The sequence below is a fragment of the Podarcis filfolensis genome (assembly GCF_964270895.1).
Source record: "Podarcis filfolensis genome assembly, chromosome: 3".
Lineage (NCBI taxonomy): Eukaryota > Metazoa > Chordata > Lepidosauria > Squamata > Lacertidae > Podarcis > Podarcis filfolensis.
Window position 1 is genome coordinate 19,016,577 of NC_139606.1, and position 9,129 is coordinate 19,025,705.

Sequence of the window (9,129 nt, forward strand, 5' to 3'; positions counted from 1 at the left end):
GCATTCTGTAGGAGATATTATTTTGTGAAAGGGTCATTTGCTGTGGACAGCACACTTGTATGCAACGTTACAGAGAATCATGAAGAATGGCTTTTCCAGAGCTTCAGTGCCTGCACCAACATCGCTCCTTGCCCCAGTTCCCCAACCCAATTAGCCTGCCCAGATCTATTTCCCCGCTATGCACTGTGTGTGCTGGGAAACCATGACCGATGAAGCAATTTGATCTCTGAGCCCAGTTAAGGAACACAAAGTCTACAATCAGAATGATAAATTGGACCCGCCACTTGATTAGGAGCCAGGTGCGTGATTCATGTGCTATGTGCTGATTAAGTGCATCTAATAGTGATGAGTGAATCTCCACATTTTTGGACGGGGATGATAATCAGCTTGGGTGCATGTCCAAGGCATGGAGTGGGAGTGGGGTGCTTTAGCATCCCTGAGCTAGAAATCATACAGGACTGGAGCACATTGTGATGTTTGTGGATCATGCTGAGCCCAGCTCATAAATACTTGTGGTATTTCAACTATTCAGGTTCCAGTACTGGCTACGTGGGCCCAGTCTGTGGAAGCATATAGAACTAGCTAACTAGCTATTGAAAAGTGAATATCTTTTGAATCATAGGATCAGAGAGAGTCCATCACCTCTCTTGGGAGTCTGTTCCACTGCCGAACGCCTCTTACTGTCAGAAAAATTTTCCGAATGTGTCATTGGAATCTCCTTCCTTGTCACTTGAAGCCATTGGTTCGAGTCCTAGCAAGAGCAGAGCAGGAGAAAACAAGCACGTTCCCTCTTCCATGTGACGGACCTTGAGATATGTGAAGGTGTCGGGGGCCACTAGGTGGCGCATCGGAAGATGGCTGACAATAACATCTCTCCGACCCACACGAGGTAATTTGGAGGCTATGATGGGGGTAATTAGCCTCCTTAACCCCCCCAGGATTGTGGGGGGACGGCCCTTGCCTGCTGTGCCCTATACCACCCCCGAATTTGTGGGGGTGGGGGCACTAGGCACAAAGCCCTCCTGTGGGATTCCGGCACTCCTGGACGCCGTCCCTGATTCGCGCCGCTAGTTGCAAGCATCTTCAAAAGAAACAATTTGGACGAGATAAATTGCACATGCTTCAAGGAAAAAGGGGAGTAAAGACTGCTGACAGAAGAGATCTCTGATAACAAGACAAGAATAAAATATGAGAAGATACGTCAAGATACGGTATGACTGAGTGGGGAGGGAAAAAAACCCCTGCCTTCCTTTTTCTTATGTGATTTAACAAGAATCCCCTTCCCTAATGAGTCAGAAACTAAGGACTTAAGCTGTGGATTTAAGGCTGTGTGGAGATAAACTTTCGAACCAAAGCAATGTTTCAAGATGAAGCTGGAAAGCTAAGAGTTTTGGAATGACGCAGTTAAAAATGCCGTCGCCATTTTGGGAGGCATTGTTGGAGCTCTTGGGTCTGGGAGGAGAAAGAGAGAAATAGAGTTGTTTACATATCGTGGATCAACTTCTCGGTGGGACTTAAGAGCGACAAATGCCAAATTTATGATGGAAAAAGCGATGTTATCTACGAAGGAGATATATGGAAACCATCTGGACTTAGTGGAGGAACGGGAAATCCACACAGGATTATTATTTTGCTTATCGGCTTAAGGAGACTAACAGAAGAGATCGTAAAGGAAAAATAGAAATTATATGAACAAGATATGATGTGGAAACACCAAGATAAGACTGGATAGAATTATGAATTTTGTTTGGACTGATTGGGACTGATTTGGACATTAACGCAGTAATAAGAAGATGATCTGAATCCCCCTTTGGATCTTGAAGTATGGGTTCCCCCAACAAAATTTAAAAATTTGGCTTTGTAATTTGGAATTTATGTGATGTGATTTAATTTGATGTGATTGGCCAGTTAATAAAAATTATTTTTTTTAAAAAAAAAAGAGATATGTGAAGATGTCTATCATATCTCCTCTCAGTCTCCTCTTTTCCAGGCTAAACATACCCAGCTCTTTCTAGCGCTCCTCGTAAGGCTTAGTTTCCATAATGTTTGTATGAATGGGGTAACTGTGCCCCTGAAGGACCAGGTGCGCAGCCTGGGAGTCATTTTGGACTCACAGCTGTCCATGGAGGCGCAGGTCAAATCTGTGTCCAGGGCGGCTGTCTACCAGCTCCACCTGGTACTCAGGCTAAGACCCTACCTGCCCGCAGACTGTCTCGCCAGAGTGGTGCATGCTCTAGTTATCTCCAGCTTGGACTACTGCAACACGCTCTACGTGGGGCTACCTTTGAAGGAGACCCGGAAACTGCAATTAATCCAGAATGCGGCAGCTAGACTGGTAACTGAGACTGGCCGCCTGGACCACATAACACCGGTTCTGAGAGATCTGCATTGGCTCCCAGTATGTTTCCAAGCACAATTCAAAGTCTTGGTGCTGACCTTTAAAGCCCTAAACAGCCTTGGTCCTGTATACCTGAAGGAGCGTCTCCACCCCCATCGTTCAGCCTGGACACTGAGATCCAGCGCTGAGGGCCTTCTGGCGGTTCCCTCATTGCGAGAAGTTAGGTTACAGAGAACCAGACAGAGGGCCTTCTCGGTAGTGGTGCCCAACCTGTGGAACACCCTCCCTTCAGATGTGAAGGAAATAAGCAGCTATCCTATCTTTAAAAGACATCTGAAGGCAGCCCTGTGTAGGGAAGTTTTTAATATTTAACGCTTTACTGTTCTGTTGTCTGGAGAGGTTACTTTCTGGTTCACATGGAGAAGCTGTTTGCAACAGAGTCCAGTGACGGAAGCATGCAGCTGTATTGAGGCAGCACTGGGTGTTGACATTTTGTGCCCCCTAATAATTTTGCTTTTCCCAATCTTGCTTTCCCAGTAGTGATGTATGGAAGTGAGAGCTGGACCATAAAGAAGGCTGATTGCCGAAGAATTTATGCTTTTGAATTATGGTGTTGGAGGAGATTCTTGAGAGTCCCATGGACTGCAAGAAGATCAAACCTATCCATTCTTAAGGAAAACAGCCCTGAGTGCTCACTGGAAGGACAGATCGTGAAGTTGAGGCTCCAGTACTTTGGCCACCTCATGAGAAGAGAAGACTCCCTGGAAAAGACCCTGATGCTGGGGAAGATTGAGGGCACAAGGAGAAACGGACGACAGAGGACGAGATGGTTGGACAGTGTTCTTGAAGCTACCAGCATGAGTTTGACCAAACTGCGGGAGGCAGTGGAAGACAGGAGTGCCTGGCGTGCTCTGGTCCATGGGGTCATGAAGAGTCGGACACGACTAAACGACTGAATGACTAAACAACAACAACAAACAATTTTGCACCCGGGGCAATTGCCCTTATGGCCCCTCTCATGCTATGCCACTCTGCTTTACCCTCTGTGTGCTATCAGTAGGTACAGGATGTTTTCCAAAGACGGCAAATGAAATAAAGTATGAAAGCAAGCATTTTTTAAAAAAATACAACTAGCGCAACATATTGCTTTTACCTGCTCTCTACGTTTCAAATGAAGCAATGGTGCAGATCGAAATGTTCCCCCTGCACTTTCATTCCTAGGTACTTTTCTTTAAAAAAGCATGGCTAACTGGAAGCATTTTTAGACTTACTGGACTTTGACTCCATGTAAATCAAACAGTTGGCGAAACAGTTGGCTTGCAGTGCGTGGTCAGGAGATGAATCGGCAATGGTGCAGCGCAGCTGGCTCATATTTAATGTACAGATACAGTGTGCTTGTAATTGCTAGCTAGACAGCCAATAATGTAGTTTTGGCAGAATTTTGAACCAGATGTTTTAAATAAAGAATAGACCGAATAAGCTGACTTTCATAAATTTTGTTGTCTACACCATTTTATGGGTCATTCTCAGCTGCTCCGTTTATCCAAGGAGGGCAGATAGATAATTTGGGATTTCTTCGGGTTTTCTCAGAAAGATTTGGTATTATTAGCAGATGTCTTAGAGCAAAAGTGTATGATGGACAGTGAGCTCGGGGACAGCTCCCCACACCACTGCCTGCCCAGTTGGTTGGAGCTAGTTTTCCGAACCAAGCACGCTGGGGATATTTATTTATGACAGTCCAGCTCTACTGCATGGGGGTAGGGAAACAAAACATCCTTTATTGAACAGATTTTCCACAGGACCCAGGATGACACACATTTGTACAAGCTGGGAGTGCTTGTTCTGCGGGTTTTGCTAGAAATTATCATCAGGAGGCAGGAATGGGCAGAGATTGAGGCACAGCTGTGAAACAAAGCTCAGTTGTGATTCATTGCTTCTTTGGAAGCGGGTTGAACCAGAATGTGCTGAGTTTCTATCTAGTTCATCATTCCCGTGGTCCACCATAAAAAGGCAGCTCAGGTCAACATAAGTCAGTCTCTCTCTCTCTCTCTCTCTCTCTCTCTCTCTCACACACACACACACACACACACACACAGAAACACACAGAAAAATGGTTGTGTGCATTGAGCCAATGGCCATTTCTTTTGCCATTGTGTCAGATTTTGACTTAAAATGACAAATGAGGGCAAAAGGACAGACATATTGCTTTAAGAGGAATAGTGGAGTTTTGCTAGCATGGTGACTATGATGGCCTTCGAAACTCATTCTTCATTATGGCTGGGATATTGTTTAAATTCAGTGAAGTATGATTGTAATTTGGTATATTGGATAGCTGTGGTTATTTCATTCTACAACTCTGTTTTACTTCTCCCACTCCCCCCCCCCCTTCGTTACTGTTTTTCCAGTATCTACATATTTTGACGAATGTACACATTTTTGCAAGCAATTCCCCCTAATATAATGCATTTTTCTATGCTATTTTTGCTAATACCTTCCTTTTCATGCATGGTTTCACCTAATATGTACATTTTGGTAAGCATTGTTTGGTTGGAGAGCGGCATCGCAAAATTCATATCATTGCAACATTTGAAGGGTGGCTCTGTCTCAGTTTACATGTTGTTGTAGAAGCTGTGAATTTGATTGGTTTGGCTTTAAATGTGTACTGAATGCTAAAAGAAAACTATAGGTTGTTTTTTTAAAAAAAACTTTTTATTGAAAGATTTTCTTGGGTAACAAAAGTACCTACAGATTCTGTGTTTTCAATACATAATGATAATGATGATAATGATAATAATAATAATAATAATAATAATAATAATAATAATAATAATAATAATAATTTATTTATACCCCTCCCATCTGGCTGGGTTTCCCCAGCCACTCTGGGCGGCTTCCAACAAAACACTAAAATACAATAACCTATTAAACATTAAAAGCTTCCCTAAACATGCCAACCTTCAGATGTCTTCTAAAAGTTTGGTAGTTATTTTCCTCTTTGACATCTGGTGGGAGGGCATTCCACAGGGCGGGTGCCACTACCGAGAAGGCCCTCTGCCTTGTTCCCTGTATCTTGGCTTCTCGCAGCGAGGGAACTGCCAGAAGGCCCTCGGTGCTGGACCTCAGTGTCCGGGCAGAACGATGGAGGTGGAGAAGCTCCTTCAGGTATACAGGACCGAGGCCTTTTAGGGCTTTCAAGGTCAGCACCAACACTTTGAATTGTGCTCGGAAACTTACTGGGAGCCAGTGTAGGTCTTTCAAGACCGGTGTTATATGGTCTCAGCAGCTGCTTCCAGTCACTAGTCTCACTGCCACATTCTGGATTAGTTGTAGTTTCTGTGTCACCTTCAAAGGTAGCCCCACATAGAGCACATTGCAGTAGTCCAAGCGAGATCTACAGTAAGGTTACCAGATTTTTTTCAATGAATCCGGGGACACTTTTCAACTTCAATGAATTTTGTATGGGGACTGATTTGTAAATCCAGGGACTGTCCCTGGGAAACAGGGAAGTATGGCAACCTTACTCTGATAGGCAGCATGAAGCCTCCCTTCACAGATTAGTTGCTGAGGTCAGGGAAGGTGGAGGCAACCCGGAAGCTGCATCTTAGAGCCCCTGCACCAACCATGACTAGACTTGTCCAATGTCTATCCACCTTACAAAGTTGTGACGATTGCTATAAGGTAGGTGAAAACCCACATGGCGGTGCCATTTTGCCAGATGTGAAAAATTCTGGCCCGGCCCCGAAAATACGGCGACTGACATTGTCCACAGCAAGGTCGTACCATCAGCACAAAAAAACCTAAACTGAGGGAGGGTGGGTGGGAGAACCAGTGCAGCGAGAGAGAAGGCGAAAGGCTCTTGGTCCCGCGCACCCAGGGAAACGCCCCCTAATTCCTGCCACCACTGGCCAATTTGATGGCAGGAGGATCATCTGGCCTGCCATAGGCCGGTTAACAGAGGAGGCCTGGGGCCTGCCCACAAAGCCACCCGCCTGAGAAGGGGAAGAACGGACCTACTTGCCTTTGATATAGCATCACTCTAGAGGTATTGTATGGGACGCGGGTGGCGCTGTGGGTTAAACCACAGAGCCTAGGACTTGCCGATCAGAAGGTCGGAGGTTCAAATCCCTGCGAAAGGGTGAGCTCCCGTTGCTCGGCCCCTGTTCCTGCCAACCTAGCAGTTCAAAAGCACATCAAAGTGCAAGTAGATAAATAGGTACTGCTCCGGCGGGAAGGTAAACGCCGTTTCCGTGTGCTGCTCTGGTCCGCCAGAAGCAGCTTAGTCATGCTGGCCACATGACCGTGAAGCTGTACACCCTTGGCCAGTAAAGCGAGATGAGCGCCGCAACCCCAGAGTCAGCCATGACTGGACCTAATGGTCAGGGGTCCCTTTACCTTTAGAGGTATTGTGAGAAATTAAAATGGCATCCCTCAGTTACCTGGCACAGCCACCACTGCCTGCCACCTTTGTTTAGGAAGCCCTTTGCCCTCAAACTCAGAGTCTGCCCTGTGTTTTCTGGTTCGTGTAATTGTACACCACCCCTCTGACAACATGTGTGGCGTGATACACACTTGCAGATGTTCTCCCCCCCCCCCCCCGGAGAGGAACTCTGTGTGCTACCACAAACATTCAAAACAATTCCATCTTTTGCTCAAGTCATGGAAACAGCGGTCGACCTCTTTGCATTACACGGTGCTATTTTTATTTTATCTTTTGCCGCGCACTGGAAGGCAGGTAGTCGGAGCCACCTCATTCCCACAGATCGCTCAGACATATAAGGCTGCGCGTTTTCGGAATGCTTCTATTTGCTTTGGCAGGAGTGGCAGCTGCTTGGACGGCTTCCAAAGGCACCGTGTGATGGACATGTAATCAGCATGTAGACCACTGCAGCACATAACTGTGGCGATGTAAACATGACCCCCGGTCTTGTCGGTCTGTTTTGGATCATGCATCACTCCAGCATCCTGGAATTTTATGGAACTCTACCTAGCATCCCCCCCCCCATTAGTTAGCTTGGCCATGAATCTGAATTATTTCTTAATAGCTACATCAGTTGGCAGTTAAGATCATTCCCACCCCCCTTTTCTTAAAAAAAGCACATTCTTGCTCCATGTCAGTGATATATTCACTGTAATAGTGCTCCTTTCATTTAGAACTGGCCACTGTTGCCAAAGTTCAAAGAAACCACAGCTATTTTAAATGGTTATGTATCAGATGCAGAGTCCATTTGGTCAAATTTGCTGGTTTGTTTTTTTGTAGAGGGAAATTCGTTGTGGTTTCTGGGCAGAAAAAAGACCATTTCCATCCCTTTATTGAGAAGGAACGCAAAAGAAAGACATTGATAACTCCATTGAAGGGGATTCATTTATCTGCCTAATTTTGTAACAGGGATTTTTTTTTAATATTTGCATGTTCAGGCATTGTTTTGCTAGGTCTTCAAAGACTATTAGGGGACGGGTGATGATCTGTTCGTAAAACAATGACTTGACTTGATAGTTAGGTATAATTTTAATTGCTTTTCTTTGTAGGTTTGAGAGTGATTGGCCCAGATGATGAAGTGGTGGTGATTGTCCCCACTTCTCCTTGAGCTCTTCGATGGAGAAAGACAATGGACACGATTTAATAAACATATCATATTACCTTCAGATTGTGCATAGTCAAGGCCAAACTACATGTTATGTAGTTCACACTTTTAAAAACATATGCTTAAACCAGGCATTAATACTCCAAAGGAAAACCAGCCGCAGGGCTGATATTGAATGTGTTCCTCTAGATCCAAATCTAGAGTCTGCAGTAATTCCTGGGCTGCTATTCCCCCCTGCCAAAAAACCACCCCTAGTTGCAGTAATCAACCAATAGCCCCCAGGAATTAGAGCAATTCTCAGACAGGAACTGGCATGAGTTCTCAGTCCAGATAAATAGTATGTTATGGGTCAGGGCCCTGCAGCTGTTTTATCCCCTTCAAAACAAAAGTGACCCATTTAAGTACTTAAAAAACACACACACCACACAGTGTAAATAACATAAGGCATGTTTCTGAGCTTCAGAAAATGAGAGGCTGGGTGGTTCCGTTCATCCCCAATAATAGGATCACTTCTCAGCCATTCTAAACATATAGACATGTAGGGTTTGCCCCACAGGGATTGAAAATAGCTTCAGAATGTGGCTTCTGGAAGGTATCCTTCATGTATCCTTCAGGGGAACTGTGTGCCCCTCATGTGAAAGATGGACCAGAAGAATTGAGCATCATTTTCCCCCAACACACCATTTCTTCTCCTTTCTTCAAAGGGGTGCACCATGCATTTGGGGTTTCCCATTTTAACCATTTTGCTCTTTCACCTTGTCAGACCTGAACTGGTGTCAGTGAATGTCTTACACCATGGGTAGGCAAACTAAGGCCCGGGGGCTGGATCTGGCTCAATCACCTTCTAAATCCGGTCCGTCGACAGTCCGGGAATCAGCGTGTTTTTACATGAGTAGAATATGTCCTTTTATTTAAAATGCATCTCTGGGTTATTTGTGGGGCCTGCCTGGTGTTTTTACATGAGTAGAATGTGTGCTTTTATTTCAAATGCATCTCTGGGTTATTTGTGGGGCATAGGAATTTGTTCATTCCCCCCCAAAAAATATAGTCCGGCCCCCACAAGGTCTGAGGGGCAGTGGACTGCCCCCTGCTGAAAAATTTTGCTGACCCCTGTCTTACACTGTCAGTATAGAGTCTCCTTCTCCAGCTGTGAGGGCTTGGAGGAGGATAGTCAGTGTTTCAAGACGATCTTGCAACCCGCCTACCCTA